Genomic DNA, 18,078 nt, shown 5'->3' on the forward strand with positions numbered 1-18,078 from the left:
ATAATATATATATATATTATATATATAACAATATATTCTCCAGGTCAAATCACATCAGGAGTATTTCATTCAGTTTTGAGTGCTGTATTCCTAGAAGGGCATTGATATGTCTATTAGGATTTAGAGAAATGCTATGAAGATGGTAAAAGACTTCAATTTCTTGCCATATAAGAAATTTAGGATTTTCATTATGGAAAACAGAAGACTCAGTGTGGTGAAGCATGACATCGAGGTAGTTGAAGTGCTTTCATATATTTGAAGGTCCATCACATGGAAAAGAGATTATACTTCTTTTCCTTGGCCCCCAAAGGACAAAACTAGACTCTGGAAGTAGCGAATTTTTGCTTACTCAGGGTCTTTAAGAGATGGTTGAATGAAAATCTGGGGTATATTGCAGAAACAGTTCTTTTTTAGCTACAAATTAGGTTAGGACAGTTTTGAGGTGATTTTGTGGTCCGTTAGGAGGTACTTAAAGGTATAGGTAGGTGATACTAAAAGCAAATATTTTAGATAGAGCAATAGAAATAGAAGGGATGGGAGAATGGTGTAGTGAACGTAATGTTAGAATTGACAGAAGATCTGGATTTGCATCCCAGTTTTTTATTTGCTGTCTATGTGACTTTAACTTTCTGGTCACTGATTCTCTTACCCATAAATTAAATGGAATAGATTAGAGGATCTCTAAGTAACACCCCCTCACTCCCCTTCCTTCAGCTTTAAATCTTACAATACTATGAGATTTGAGGGATACTGATGTTGAATTCATTGGACAGTGACAGACTTGATGCAATTCTGAAAAAAAAAAAAACAAAACAAAATAAAAAAGAACTAATGTAACTTCAGATTCCAGAGCTTACTATGGCTGAATCTGTATTTCCTTTCTATTAATACAAGCCTCAATCTCAACCTCATGCATGTGAGGCACCATAGCAGGCTAGTGGTGGTGGTGGTGGTGGTGTGTATGTGTGTGTGTGTGTGTGTGTGTGTGTGTGTGTATTATATTTTAGAAGAGGCCTCTTGTATCCTCTTCTCATAGACATACACAAATCACACTGCATGGGTATCCTCTCTCTTTGACCCTGGGAAGAATATCCCTCTGAAAGAGAAATGCCATGTTCCATCGGACTCTTCGGGAAGCCTTTCTAGCTTTTCCTGTTATCAAGAGTGGGGTTTCACATATCACCCATCATGTCTGACTCTTTCAATGGCAGATGTTGCAGAGGCTCAGACCAAAGCCATCAATGTGTCCAGAGCCAGGACACAGACAGCAGGATTGATGTTGTCTTTTACTGTTCACAGCTCAAGGCAAGCAGTTAGACTTTTAATGGACTTAAAAGCTTGGCTCCGATAAAGCACCACTTAACACAAATTAACAGGACAGATGGATGATAGGCAAAGAAGCAGCCTCCTCACTTGTCTTTTGATACACTCAGAAGTTGGGAATGGGCACAGGGAAACAATGAGGGAAAAAGTCAGCAAAGATAAGTCTACAATCTTGTGCTCTCTGGTTTTGGCCTGTCAGTCTAGGGTGGCATTCTTCCAACAATCACTCTGAGAAGAGGTTCAGGATCTAACTAAAGTCACATGGTGGAACAAGTCAAGGTTCTCCTCAGTACCCTGTCATCACAAGATCCATGGCCCTATGCTCTCCCTTTATGGGGTCCCACCCAATTTCTCAGTGTCTTTGTATAACAAGAACATAGAAAAATATGATTTAGAAATCACTTAATTCAATACCCTCATCTTATTTTGTATTTAATTTATGCTTTAAAAAAAATCACCACAGACATTTCCTAATAATCCTCCCAGAAGGACTTTCCATTATAGGGGAAAAAAGGGCAAAATGAACAAATAGTGACTATGTCATATAAGCAACGATTAAGACATGCAGCTCACCAATTTTCTTTTGAGAGGGAAGAAGTGTTTCTTGACTTCTGGAACCAAGACTGGTCAATTCATTTAATCTGAATCCTGGTGACTATTAATGTAGTTTTATTTACATCATTGTGACCATTGTATATATTGTTTTTACTTTTTTGATTTCTTTATTCTACATCAGTTCATAAAAAAATTATTCATCTCCTTTTTTCCCCTGAATTCCTCAAATTCTTCATTTTTCATGATGGAATAATATCCCATTACAGTTATGCACCATTTTGTCATTAATCCATTCTCCAATCAACGAATGACCATTCTTGAGGTTTTTTTTTGTTTGTTTTTTACTAAAAAAAAAGTTATCTATGAATATTTTGGTATATATGGGACCTCTCTTACTGTGCATGAATTTCTTGGTATATATGCCCATTAATTCAACCTTTACATTATACAGCTCAGGAAACTGGAGTCCAGAGAATGGAGAAATTTTGTTCAAGGATGCAAAGGTTGGTAGGATGCTAAGCTGGGAATTAAGTCAAACTTTTTGTCTCTATATTCAGTCCCTTTTCATGACAGCATCCTACTGTTGGTTTGTTGTTGTTGTTCTTTTGTTTTGTTTTTTGCTCACCAATGATTGATAACCTTATAGTTTGAGGCCTCCTCTTGAGTACTGCCCTGAGCCAGAATGTCCCAACCTCATTTCCTTTACATAAACAGCACCTTTACCCCTAATTTTTTCTTTCTCCATTTAAGTTGAGGGGATGGCCCCAACCCCTCAGGATTCCCATAGGTAGCAGGTTAGTGTAATGAATTCATTTTAACCTAAATATTAATGAAAATATAGTATGTATTTCTCATACTTTAAAATAATTTGCAATTTTAAATATCATTGACTGCCAGTACCCAAAACACTTAATGTTATCATAGAGGATCTGGGCAATCTTTCTTTGTTGCCTCTATTCTTGAAGTTCTGGACTTTTCTACATTTTCCCCAATTGACTGTCTTCCCTACACTACCACCCCAATCCACTTTTCAGCCCCTTTTATGTGTTATCTTTCCTCATGAGAATGTAAGTTCTATCCATCCATCCATCCATCCATCCATCAATCTGTCTGTTTGTCTGTGTATCCATCTACCTATCTTGTTAATGCCATTCAAATCATACTTTGACAGTAAATACCTGTCTTGCCTACAATTGAAGTTGACTGCTTAGCTTCCTCTATTAACTGTCATAGAGTATAACAAAGGCAGAAAGATATAGTCCCAGCCATTTAGGGACTAAAACTCTACTGAGGAAGGTAATACAAATCAACCAACAAATATTTAGGAGGTAGTATGTTATATGGAAATAATTATTGACATTTAAGCCACAAAAACTTGACTTTAAGTCTTTTTATTTATTAATTTTTTTTTTACTTTGTTGCTTATGTGAACTTGAACAAGTTATTTAATCTCATGGGGTTTTAGTTTGCTCATCTTTAAAATGATGGACTTAAATCAAATGATCCCCTAAAGTCCTTTCTAGTTCAAACATTTTATGTAGTGCCTGTTACATGGAGAGTGGAATTCTAGGCACTTTGGGGATACAAAATGTCTTCCACGAGCTTATAGTATAACTGGGAAAATAATATATCAACCCATGCAAACTAAATAATATTATAAGAAAAAATACCATGTTAATACCCTAGTATGAGTGATATCAGAAATTATATCAGAAATGTTAAATAGCAACAATGTGTAATTGGGAAACCTGAGAGTACTAATTCTGCTATTTATTCTCTGAGTGACCTCAAGCAGATCCAACCTCTCTGGCTCTGACAGTTTACTTGTCAATGACATGGAGAGACAAACACTTGTTTTATCTTACTCACATAGCTTTGGAAAAGGAAGGTGTTTTGCTGATTTTTGAGGCACTACATAAAAATAAGCTTTTATTATTATTAAGAGTTCAGGCAAGAGATAGAGGAGAGTAAATTGGTGTGGTATAACACACATATATACACATATGCATACCCAAAAGTCTCAGACTTCAATTAAATTAAGTAATTCAACAAATATATATTAATCTTATATAATATGCTCAGCCTTCACAAAGTCTTACATTATACCTTATTGTGGAGTTGAGGTGACTTTGGGCTTTTGATAACTCTAACGGAGGAATGAAAGGTCTGATGGGTTGTGCCAAACTATAAAGATTTTAAATATGACCTTGTTGCATGTGACTGAATCTATTGTCCAATATGTCTAATATCCAACATGGCTTAATACAGAGAGGACCTCCTCCCCCTCACCAACAGCAGATTGGACACTAGCAGTCCTGCGCCTTTCTATTCTATGAAACCATGAAAATAATAATAATAATAATAATAATAATAATAATAATAATAATAAATGTTTGGTCCTGTGTGGACCCTTCATATTTCTACAGTGATGGTGGTGAAATATGCTAAAATGATGCAGATGATGTTAAAGAATGACCATATTTAGGCCTATTAGCATTATTTTTCTAGTTTTCTTTTCCAATGACCAATGAACATACTAGTTGAAGAATTGAAATACGTAAATAATAACAATTTCTTATCCTTTCCCATGCAATGGTGTTTCCATTCCGTGACTTTTCAGCTCAGGCCATCACTTCTACTTCTCATCAGGACCTAGGACCATTTGATACCACCTGGTGCTCTTAATAGGTAAGGTCTTGTCTTTTGTCACTGAGATGGAGGACTCTAACTCACTTTCTGGTCATCTCCAACACCAGCCAGATCCTATTTCCATCTTCCCCAGCTTTACCATGTAAAAGTATGTGTTATTATCTCCTATCATAATGTAAGATCCTTGAGGGTAAGGACCACCTCATTTCCTTGTATTTGTATACACTGCTCTGTGCACTGAGTGGCATAGAATAAATGTTTAATACATGTTTTATTTACTTCTCTAAATAAAACTAGAAAACAAAAAAGAATTGCATCTAAATGGAAGCATGTTTTCCAAGTTCTCTTTGGGGAGGGAAATAAAAGACTAGGTAGTAATTGGTTACATCTTTCATGCAAATCACCCTTTCATAAGATGTGCTGGTTTTATTATCTTACAACACTCATGATGAACATAGGCAACAAAAGCACCATAAAGAACATAGTCACTTATATAACAAATTCTACAGAAGTAGAGCAATTAGACTAGAGATTTAATGAGAATCTCCAAACCAAGTCAATATATGCTTTGGAATTCAGTGATTTCAAAATAGCAAAAATTTATAAAAAAGATAAAAAATAAAGTCTAGGAGAAAAATAGTTTGAGTTTAAACAAGTAAGAGGGCAATTGACTAAAGGCCATTGACTAGTTAAAGTAAAAGTCAAAATAATCATCTAATTAGAAGTAGGGTAATCCTAAGAGATGATTGAGTATAACTGCAGTAACTTCAGCTTGGTTTAATGAGAAATGAAGAAAAAAAACAGCAAAGACTGTTGGTAAAATTATTGCCATTTTCTTAAAGAAAAACAATAAAACAAAACAAACAAAACCCTGATGTAAAATTAAACTTAGTAAAAATAAGGTCAAAAGAACCCAGAAACTGTTTTAGCCAGAAAACAAAACAAAACAAAAACAACAGCAACAAAAAAACAACAAACTTGATATTCTTGCTGAGCGAGAGAGATGGAAACCAAGAGAATTGCCAATGTGGAAAACAAATGCAGTTTTACAGAATTGGAAGGCAAAATATTGTTAATATCTCATAAAATAGCCAAAATTAGTGAAGATTAAAGTAAGTCCATCAATATTTTGGCATGAGACTCATCTGTAGTACACCATCCCAACAGTGTTCATAGATGGAAGTAACTTTAGAACAGACAATAAATGGATATGTAGCACAAAGAAGTAGAAATGCTACTCCTCTGAATTTGTGAAAAAATGATTGGATACATCCAAGTACCTGCACATTGAGAAAATCTTAAAAGCATTAAGGGTCCATTTTACGAGTGTCGAGTTAGAAAATACACTAAAAATAGTATCAAAAAATTACTGTCCCCTAAATGGATTTTTAGTATCTCTTGACCCATATATGTACTTTCTCATCTTGATTAAATACACATAAGTGTGAGAATTATCTACACATTTATGATGAAAATGTGAGAAGGGAATAGGTAGACTTTCACAAGTGATTTTCTATAATAGAATATATCAACAGTCACAAATTGATTAAAATGTTATAGAGAATATAAGATCTCATTGTGTTTATTACTGACTACTAAAAAAAAGCATTTGATTATTAAAGCCAATTCTATCCTTTAAATTGATCTTCCAATAAGGAGTCAATTGCGTAACTTTTGTCATTTAATTTCTCTCAGCCTCAGTTTCCTCATCTTACAGATGAGGATGGTAATAGGAAGGGAAAGGAGAATAAGCATTTATATATCTCTTACTACATGCCAGGTACTGTCCTAAGTGTGTTTTACAAAGTTGAGTCTCACAACAATCCTTGGAAGTAGGTAATCCCCATTTTACAGATGAGGAAACTAAGACAAACAGAGGTTAAATGAATTTGCCAGGGTCACTTTGCTAGGAGATATCAAAATCCAGATTTGAACTCAGGTGGGTCTTTCTGACTCCAGGTCCAGCACTCAATCTACTATGTCATCAGCCACCTCTTGAGAAAAGTAAAAGCTACTCCACTGGGTTATTATGTAGATCAAATGATATTAAGGTATATGTGAAATATCAAGCAAGAGTAAAAACAATAACAAAAAAAAATCAGGGAAAGATATGCCCACTGAAGGTGATTATCAGGTTCATAGAGTTATGATTAGTTATCAGGTTCATCTTGGGCAGAAAAAATTGAAGAGAGTCTTTGTGGATGCGTTGATCTCCCAACAGTCTTCTTTGTGGATGGTAAAACAGTGATTACATCAAACCCTTCAACATAATAGGTCATCCCCAATGAAAGTCATGATTGCTTAAAAGAGACTAGTCTTATAATCCCTATAAGAAAAATCAATTGAATGAAAAATACTTATTTTCTGGGCAATGAAATGCAATTGAATGTCCAGTCTACTGAATTAGTATATCAATACACATATCTAAGACAGACATTCCAGATGGACAATGATTGTGCCTATAATTGAAAAGGAGGAAGAGAATGGGCTATATTACCTTTTGGAAATTACAGTGTTATCAACAATTTCAAGTTGTTCCAATACCTTCTGTTTCCCTTTCTCCCATTTCCACCCTATTTTTTTTTAACAAATAAGTTACAGAGATGATTTATGTCTGTGGATCTGAAAGGACCATAATCTCAAAAAATATCCAAATTTCATGTGGTCCAAAGAAAAGTGAAGAGCCCAACATAAGTACATGAGGGTTGTAGCTAATTTTCACTGGTGGCCTATACTAGAAGTGGTTTAAGGAGTATAATTCTGATGAGCATGATCAGAAAAAAAAAGATAGACTCCCCTTGTAATGAGGGTAAAGGATAAGCAATCCATGTGATACTCTAATAACTACAAAATGTATGGAGACCTAAAAAAAAAGGACTTTTAAGTCAATCAGTCAATAAACATTTATTAAGTACTTAGTATATGCCAGGATTTGCACTAATTATGGAGGATAGAAAGAAAGGTAAAGTCAGTCCCTGAGCTTAAGGAAATAAAATTAGATAGAAGACCCATGGAGAATATACTAGAAGAAGTAGACAAGAATATATATCACAGGATAAAAAGGTATAAATGGGTTACCATTTGAACTGACAAATGGGTATACCCACTTTGATTAGTTCACAGATTCATTGATGTATATGTGCTTGTCACTAGAGATATGAAAATAGTTACAATATAATTGCAGCTTTTAAATATCTTAAAATTTAGTGGAAGGAAGGTTTTATTCTCATATAACTATGGTGAAAGAGAGATTTCAAAAAAAAAAGGATTAGGTGGCATTATTCAAAATAAGAAGGAAATAGTCACTTTTACCTCAGGGAACAAGAGAGAGCTTTATGGAGAAGGTGCCATTTGAGTTAGGGCCTTGAAGGAAGTACAGTACCACTTATGGCTCTCTGTGTATACGATATGTGCAGGAAGATGGAATTAGTGGTAAGGAAAAGAGGAAGAGAAGTATACTCCTATAATTGTAGTTAGTTAGTTGAGTCTGGGAAGACTTCCTGTGGTGGGTAAATGGCAAAATTTAGAAGGAATAAGGAGACGTTTAATTTTGTTTTGTTCTTCCTAAAAGAAGGGGAGAGTCTAGATATTAAGAAATAGCAGTTACTTTCTAAGAGCTAGAATTCTGGAGATCAATAGAAAAAGCACATTTGGAAAATAGGGAGTGGACTAAATAATTGTTTTTGTTTTCCTGATTTGCAATGATACTTTTATATTGGGAGTAAACTTGACAGATGTACTTTTCCTCAGAACTTCTTTGGTTGACTTTCTGCTACACAAATCCTTGGTGTACAATAATAAATTCTGCTAACAAATATGTCACTTTGGGGGAAAATCTAGCAATTTCTTTATGATCACTTACTGAAAAGGAGGGCTAAATCCTATAGCTTTTCTATCCTTAACAGACTTCAAAAGACCTCCTTTAAGAGGCTATATTTCATCATAGTCAATGAAGGGACCAAGCAGAGAGGATAGTAGCCTGGTAACTGTGAGCTGAGGAATTACTTCCCTGGAGAATGGAGGAAGAAGTGGCTGGGAGAAGACATGGAGTCTGGGTGATCTACACAAAAGTATCAGGAAGATTGGAGGCCAGACAGGAGAGGAAGAAAAAAAAAGCCAAATATCATAGGAATATGAAGTCAAAAACAAACCTCAGAAATCATCTAATCCAAGGCATAAATATTACAAGATATGAATTTCATTGTCAGTCATCACCTGCTTAATCATAGATATAAGAGAAAGTGTAGAAGTGGAAAGAAGCTTGTCCTCAGAACCATTAAGACCTATATAGCCATCGTGCCTCCAATATAACCTGGCTGATTGATCATGGACAAAAAAATCACTTAACCTTTCAGTGGCATAGGACATACTGTGAGACAAGTTAAGGACAAGTTGCTGATGTGTGTAGGTGAAGGATTTGCTATACTAGAAGTCTCCCCACACTGATAAAGTCATGGTTCTGGACCAAAAGAAATGGAATATATATATATATATATATTCATAGGACACTGTAGAAAATGTCAAAGTCTGAAGTCACTGAAAAGAGGTGATTTTGTCCATGCTTATAAGTATGGTAAGTGTCAAAGTCAAATGTGGGATTATAGTGAATTCTTGGTCTTCTGGCTTTAAGAGTGTCACATTTTCTGTAACATTTATTTGAAAAGAACTAGGAAAAGAACCTGACCTTACCTCGAATATTTCCAAGTACACACATGCCCAACTGGTCGTGGCCACCAAAACTCAGACTACATCTATCAAATGGTACTGTCTAGTCCTTAGAGAGAAAAGGATTGGATTCTTTATAATTTCCATACTGATTCTGACATTTGCTAACTCTGTGACCTACGATAAGTCATGTTACCTCCTCAAGCCTTTGTTTCCTCAAGTGTACAGTAATACTGTGAGATACATCATATGATAGAAAGAATGCTGACTCTTTAGGAAGAGGTCCTGGGTTTGAATCTTAACTGTGTGACCTTGGGGAAGTCATATAACTTGCCTGAACCTCAAATGTAAAATGAAAAGATTGACTGGATGACTAAAGTATCTTCCAGCTCTAAGTCTCTGACCCTATTATCCTGTGACCTTATTTACACTAAAGACTCCTTGGACAGTTGTGAAGATAAAACTTTAGCAACTATAAAGTGTTATAGAAATGTGAGCTATCGTATGTAATAATTTGTTATCAGTATTGTTACTTTGAGTTCCTTTTCCAAGAGGCTCCTTTTGAAAGGGCTGGAGAGGAAATGCCCAGACCCCTGCAGAAAGATTGGCTTGGATCCTTGGTTCAGAAGGTGTATTGCTTCACTGGGCAGGTCCCACCTTCTTTCTAAGAGCCAGGGTTTTGTGGAGTAGGGCCTGTTGCACAGATTCACAGCATCCACCAGCTTGCTCTGTCGTGCTCGAAAGATGAATTATTACACAGGCACAAAAACCTCCCCTTGCAAGCTGTCCCTTCATATATTGAGACCTGGCTGATTCTATGGGGAGAGGCGGGGGACATGTTTGGGGTAGCAGGGGAAAGAGAGGTGGAAACAGATGGTAGTTTGGCAGAGCGATTAAAACACTGGATATCTGTTTTAATGAATTGCCCACCCAGCAGATAAAATATTTCAATAGTCAGTCTCATTCTACACAGTTAGGAAGAACAGACTTATTTACAATGTGCATTTGAGCTAGTGAAAAGCCACATGCTTTCTACTGTCCCTTCTAATGCCATATGATGCAGAATTATAGGAAAGAGATGGAAGGAACCTCTTCAATCTAAAATAAGCTGAAAGAATAGGTAGTCAGAGGTGGCCTCCCTCATGCCTCTCAAGTTCTATGATTTGGAGAAGTCCAGCACGGAGAAATCATAGCTCCCCAAATGATTGAGTTTTTATCACTCCAATAAGTAAGGCAGATGGGCGCAAGTAATGAATGTCTCAGGTGATCCAGATAAAGGCTATATTTTAATGGGCAAAGTCCTTGCTGGAAATGATGGAGTTAGATTTTGCTTGGCACCACTTCAGGATGCTGGGGACACACTGTCTGAAAGCCTCTTTCTGGGTGAAGAGTTATATATCTCTTCCACATGCAAAAGTGCTTAAAACCTCTTTCTGCCAGGCTTCACTTTAGTTCAGTTTAGGAATTGTTTATTGCATATCTGTGTACTTAGCAACAGCAATAGTAATAAGAAGTATTAAGTGTCTATTGTGTGATGAGAAATATAGTAGATAATAAAGGAAATCCAAATATTGAGTAAGATATGCTTGTTCTGTCCTCATGGAACTTACATTCTAGAAGAGGGATACAACACCAACCCAGATTACAATGATGCAGTATACTGGCTAGAAAAGTTAAAAAAAAAACTGTATTATGGGATTTTGGTTGGCCTATGAAGGATGAATGACAGGAAGTGAAATTGCAGTTGCATGGTAGGGAATGGAATGTCACATCAAACATAATTCATGCTCCAAATGTATGGCACAGGTGCATCTATCTAGAACTATAGACTATTAGATAATCTAAAGCTGAATCTTTGTGATCAGAGATAATCTAAGAGAATAGAAAAAATTCTAGACTTGGCATCACAAGAGCTACTTTAAAGCCCCTACTCTGCTTTATCTTGGACAAGTTATATGACTTTTGTGTGTCTTAGTTTCCTTATTGGTAAATTGGAATTACCTCTTACAGATTGGTTTGGAGAAATTAGCTTTGTAAATTTAATGTAACTAATTTAATTCAATTCATTTTTAAATTATAAATTTAAGTAAATAAGCAGTCAAAAAATGAAAAAAAACTCAACATATTCTATCATATAATTTAGGAAACTAACTGTATTTTTCTTTGGTTCTTAAAAAATGTCTATCAATATAAACCAACTCCCCTCCCCCCAAATAAACAAAAACCCAACCAGCTAACCAATCAACAAACCAATCAACAAACAACAACAACAACAACATTTGATCCCTGTAGAATGTGCCTCAGTGTCCTTAACTCTGAAATGGTTATAAGAATAACACCTGTCTCAGAGTGCTTGTGAGGATCAAATGAGATAGTATTTGAAAAGCACTTAGCACATGCATGCCACAAAGCAGATACTTAATTTTGTTCCTTTTTCCCTTCCCAAGTCTTCTGACATAGGACTTTCCAATTATAAACTCTCTGGTTCCACCACATTGGTCAACTTGCTCTTCATACATGACACTCTGTCTCCCATATTCAGGCTTTTGTACTTGTCTTCCTCCAAGCTTGAGGGATATTCTCCTTCTTCACTTCCACTTCCTTGGTTTCCTTCAAGACCCAGTCAAATGTATCTGCAGAACTTTCTCACTGTGTCTAGCCATTATTGACTAAAATTATTTTGTATCTAGTTGGTGTTGTTGTTCTCCAGTCATTTCAGGAATGTCCAACTCTTCGTAACCGTATTTGGAGTTTTCTTGGCAAAGATATGGAGCAGTTTGCCCTTTCCTTCTCCAGCTCATTTTATAGATGAGCAAATTGAGGCAAAAAGGGTTAAGTGACTTGCCCAGGGTCACACAGCTAGTAAGTGGCTAAGGCCGTATTTGAACTCTGGTCTTCCTGACTCTGGATCTGGCACTCCATCCACTGTGCCACCTAACTGTGATATATACTCTCTATAATTTGTATCCACCTACTCATGTATGTGTTGTCTCCCCCATTAGAATGCAAGGTAATGCACAAAAGAGAATGGTTTTTAAATTTTTTTTTCCCTTGTAATCCCTAGTGCTTGGCACTGGGCCTAGTATCTAGAAGTGCTTAATAGATGCTTGCTGATTGATTGATTGACCTACTCCTTTCCCTTTTCCTAGTTAGTCTAAAACACAAATAATAACACTCTCTATCCTCCTAACTACCAGCCCCCCCCAAAAAAATAATCAGAGAGGTAGACTTCACAAGCTTTTTCAGTTACCCATTCTGGTGCTGAACCATGTAATATCAAACTGGAAGATGTCTAAGATATCACCTGGTCCAATTCCCTCATTTCACAGAGGAAGAAACTAAGGCAACTCTTACAGTCAGAAAATCCTTCCCTGTGTCTTTCTCAAATCCCTCAGTCTACAGCTTCAACCTGTTTCTTGTCATTCTGTTCTCCATAGAAATAAGAAAAATAATTAGGTCACTGACCTTTCTCCTAATATCCCTCCAAGTGACTTAGCATCATTATTCAATGCCCCCTCAGCCCTGTCTTCTCTAGAATCACCAGTATCAGCTGCTTTTTCCTTCTCATTTTTCTGCCTAGGTCCTTATGTTTCTCACCTGTCAAAATCTAGGACTTTCACTGTGCCATACAATTGCTTATCACAGCATCCCAAACAATTAGCATCTAATAGCTATTCTGGGACCAAGATATTCACATTCTCTTATTATATTATTAGGGTTAACAAGATAGCATAACATCAGCCTTTTGCTCCAAAAGACTAACTGAAACACCCTTGGGTCACATTCAACACTATTCTTATTTTCTCTCCATTTCTTCACAATATAAACATCCCTTACAAATAGTCTAGTCATTTCTGTGCTTTATTTTGTGCCTGCCTATCTTCTTCCTCCTGCTGTGTACCATAAAGCTCTAACATAAGAAATCATGTCATTCATCTCATCTGGAATGACTTCATCCCCAGTTCATTCAAATCCCACCCATCCTTCAACATCAAAATTTGAATGATATCTTCCAGTATTCTAAGTGCTTACATACATGAGAGGGATTAAACTATTTTTGAACTAGGGTCAATGGCACAGAAGTTGAAGAGGCAAATTTCAGTGAAACCAACAAGTATCCTAACAACTGCAGCTACAAAAAGAGGAATGGGCTACCTATGGCAATAATGGACTCCCCATCACTGCAGGTCTTCAAGCAGAGACTATGTAACCATTTGTAGGGGATGCTGTGCACCAGTAGTAGTTGGATTAGAAACAAAATTTCTGGTTCTATTTAACCCATATTTTGTGATTCAAGGCCTAGGACAAATTGTGTGTGTGTGTGTGTGTGTGTGTGTGTGTGTGTTTAACAAAGTATTCCCTGACTACTGTGCTCAATTTGATCTCTTCTGTCTAAAATCCTATAGACATTTTGGTTGACACTACTGGACCTAGCACCCGTTGTCTTGTTTTTGCATTTCTTTCTGAGTCAGAGTCTTATCTGTCAAACAAGATCAAATCTCTTAAAAAGTAGAAATCATATTCTTTATGTCTCTTGCATCCTTTCATAATATCTACTACAGTGCTGATTATTCAGGGAGCAATTAATGAAGTCATAGGATCAGAAGATTTTGGAGATAGAATGGACTTTACAGATCATTTCATTTTAATTTTTATTTTTTTTATCTAATTTGACCATAATTTTATGGAAGAAAATTTGAACCTGAGAAAGGCTGATGAGTTTCCTAAAATCACAGAGATAATTAGTAGTGGAGCTGAGACTAGAATCCAGTTATGCATTCTATGCTATTGTGATCATTTATTCTATCCTGCTCTGGCCATGGGAAGTCAATAACATACAATGGGAGGATGGGGGTGGAGTGGAGGAGAAAAATGAAAAACAGATTAGTACAGTAGAAAGAATAATAATTAAGATTCAGGAAATATGGGTTCAAGTTTCAATTCTGCCCCTTATACAACATATGACCTTGGCCAAGTCACTTCCCCCTTTGGAAAGTGGTTTCCTGATTTTGAAATCAAGATGTGGTTTAATTGGGTGCTCTCTGATTCCTTCCAGCTATAAAACCTTTGACTACTAATTTCTAGTCCAATGTTCTTCCTATTCTATTTATATAATTTCTCAGAGGTAGATATATTGATTCTTTTTTAAAGTCTTTAAAATATATCTGTGCTAGGGAAGAAGTTGGGTATAGTGGAAAGAACATTGAACTAAGAGGACTTAGTACCTAATCTCAGCTCAGTAACTGAGTAATCTTAGGTAGATGAGTAGCTTCTTCTTTTTGAGCCTGGTTTTTCTCAACTGTAAATTTGATCTCTAAGGGTCATAGCTTTAATACCCTATGTATCTAACATTACTTACTCTACGCCTCAGTTGATATTGGAGACTGCAATGAATTTTAACCTTCACCATTTCCTAAAACCTGTTGCTCAGTTCAACTTGCAGATTGTCCTGTATTTAAGATGCAGTGTTTTATATTTATAATTAATATGGATTAGATATTATTATCCATACATTATGGCAGACAAACAAATTTAGAGAGTTGCACAGCTGTTCAATAATGTAAATGATGTCCATACACATTAGAGTTTCCAAATGTGGCACTATAATCAAGACAAACTCACATTCCCAACCTCAGGGCAAATGATTATAACTGTTCTGAGTTTGCAGATACATCAAACTGCCCTACTCAACTCAGGTTGAAAATTAACTTGCTATTCAAACTGATTTAATCAAGGAGACCTTCTCTTTCCCCTTACCCCAAAAAATCTGTCTAGATGTAATAATGCAAAAGAGGTTGATAAATAGATATAGATTTTCTATTTGATTATGGGTGGATTGACTGGTGAAGAGATAAATGCTTTGAGAAGACTTATGTTAAATGAGTTGTAGAGAGAGCTCTTTGACCTCTTCCTATCCTTCATTCCTTATTCTTCTTTCCTTCCTAACCCCCACCCACAAAACCCAACACAAATATATACTATGCAGTCAGCCATCACTTCTTCCTCTAATCCCCTCAAAGCCAGAACTGGAGTCATCCCCAGTTCCTGGGGGAGATAGAGCAAATCAAAATACGCCATTTTCTCTCCCTGCCATTAAAATTACCTAGGACTTTACAAAATTATTTCTTCCCAATTGTCTTTCCAGGGCCATGGAACTCCTTCCTTTCTGGAACTACTCAATCTTCTGAATCCCCTCCCTTCCTTCTCACTGTTAAGCCTACTGCTGTGCTTTGTTTTCTGGGGATGGAGGTGGGGGTGGGAGCTGTTTGGGGAGTCCTCATGGTCACTTAAGGCCTGGCTCTCAATGTCTTCTTTCAGGATTTACTGGTACCAAAGCCTTCAAGTTCCATTCAAACTCCTCTTCTCTCTTCCTTAAAGTGGTATTTTCAGTATGCTGATGCTCAATCCCATTTTAATTCATACACAGACGTATTTGAGGTACAGTAGCAAGCAGAATTCATAATTTCTTAAGGGGATATAGTATCTCCTCAAAGCAAGAGTGCCTCAATGGTCTAGCAATGGCCTTCTAGCTACCCACAAGCTAGAAAACCATATTTACATTGAGAGTGGCAGCTTTGTACAAAAAAAAAATGAGCACTAGGTTAGGAGGGAAGGCATCCCTAGCTCTGTAATTAGCTCACTCTGTGATGTTGGGGACAGCACTTTCCATCTCTGATCCTCAATTTCCTCCTTTATAAATTATGGGGGTGGGAGGTGCTACCTAGATGGTCTCTTGGTGTCCCTTCTAGCTCTAAAATTATGTAATCTAAAGATCACTGTCAAAGATGACATTCTATGCTTGAAAGTTTCTACCAGTCCTGACATTCTAGAATTCTGTGTTCTAGCATCACTTTCAGCTTTGATATTTTACACTCAAAACTCTCTTCCAGTTTTGGCATTCTGTGTTTTAAGGTCCATCCTAGCTCAAACCATCTGTTCCTTGTTATAGGTACATTAGTACTTGAATATTCTGACCCTATTTTGCCCTCCAACATATGTTAATGTAGAGTGTCTGGAATGAATATTTGGTGATATTGTATTTCTTTACCCTAGCTTAGCACAAATCAGAATTCACTGAATATGTGAACCTGTGATGAGATGTCTTACTTCAGATTGGAACTGGAGTCAATGTCTGCTACTTACTATTTGGATGATCTTGGACAAGTCACTTAACCTTTCAGAGTCTGATTTTTTTTTAACTTTTGTGGAGATTTATAGCTGAAATATCATCAAGTTTAATACCCTTATTTTAAAGATGAAGAAACTGAAGCTCAGAGAAACTGGGTGACTTGCCTAAGTTTACATCATGATAAATAGCAGAGCTGGAATTTGAATTAAGGTCCTTTGTCTCCAAATCACTTGTTCTTCCTCCCTTGTAGTAAGCTTAGAGGAAGTAGATGATTTCATACATCTCTTTTTAACTCTAAATCTTATGATCCTATGAACACAAGAAGACCAAGCCTTTGGATCAATAAGTATGAGATTTACTTCGATTTAATTCAATTCAACTAGCATTTATCAGGTACATACCATGTGTAAGGAACTGTCTTTGGTGCCTGGGATACAATGACAAAGATGTAAAAGGCATGACCTCCAGGAGTTTATGTTCTATCATTAATCTACATGATAGATAGACAGACAGACAGACAGACAGACAGACAGACAGATGGATGCAAATATCAATCAGTTGATTGACTGATGTAAGTAAAGACCATTTGAAGAAGGAAAGATCACTAGTAATTTCAGGAGAAAAAGAATACTTATAACTAGATGGGATTCGGATTTAAAATGGGAAGACCAGAAAGCATGATTCATTTCTCATGAAACCCGTCCTGGGTAATGAAGCCAACTACAAATTCTAAGAAACAAAAGTGAAGAGAAGGTATATCTTTGCTGGAAACAACAACAACAACAACAACAACAACCAACAGATTTTGAGAGACTGCATGTTCAATATGAGCATATTGAAGCCTAAAAAGTTATTAGTCTTAGGGAAGGGAACACCCTATATGAAAATATGGAAATGGGAAATGGAATGCTTGGTTTGGGGCTAATTTTGCTGAAATGTAAGGTGGGTGTAGGGGAATTCAATAAATCTGAAATACAAAAGAAAAAAAAACAGAAGGAAATCAAGTTGTAGAGAGATTTAGATGCCATGCTACGGAACTTGTATTTTATTTTCTTTTTAATTTTTTATTAATTTATTTTGATTTATCAATAATCACTTCCATATGTTTTTGAGCTTAAAATTTTTCTCCCCCTTGCTCCCCTCCACCCTCCCCAAGATGGCACACAATCTGATATAGGCTATATATTTACATTCATATTAAACACACTTTCACATTAGTGATGTTGTAAGTAGAAATTAAAACCAATAGGAGGAACCATCAGAAAGAGGAAACAAAACTCAACAGAAGAGAAAAAAATAACAATTCAGCTTCCACAGTTCTTTATTTGGGTGTGGATAGCATTTTCCATCACAAGGCCTCTGGAGATGTCTTAGATCCTTGTATTGCCAGGAAGGGTTAAGTTTATCAATATTAGTCATCACACAACGTGGCTGTTATTGTGTACAACGTTCTCTTGGCTCTGCTCACTTCACTCAGCATCAGACCACACAAGTCTTTCCAGGTTTTTCTGAAGTCACCCTGTTCATTATTTTTTATAGAACAATAATATTCCATCACATTCATATAACACAACTTGCTCAGCCACTCCCCAATTGATGGGCATCCTCTCAATTTCCAATTCTTTGCCACCACGAAAAGAGCTACTAGGAATATTTTTGTACTTGTAGGTCCTTTTCCCATTTTTGTGATCTCCTTGGGATATAGCCCTAGAAGTGCTATTGCTGGGTCAAAGGGTATGCACATTTTTATGGTCCTT

Source organism: Vombatus ursinus, unplaced genomic scaffold (assembly GCF_900497805.2).
Source record: "Vombatus ursinus unplaced genomic scaffold, bare-nosed wombat genome assembly UNPS02014786.1, whole genome shotgun sequence".
Taxonomy (NCBI): Eukaryota; Metazoa; Chordata; class Mammalia; order Diprotodontia; family Vombatidae; genus Vombatus; species Vombatus ursinus.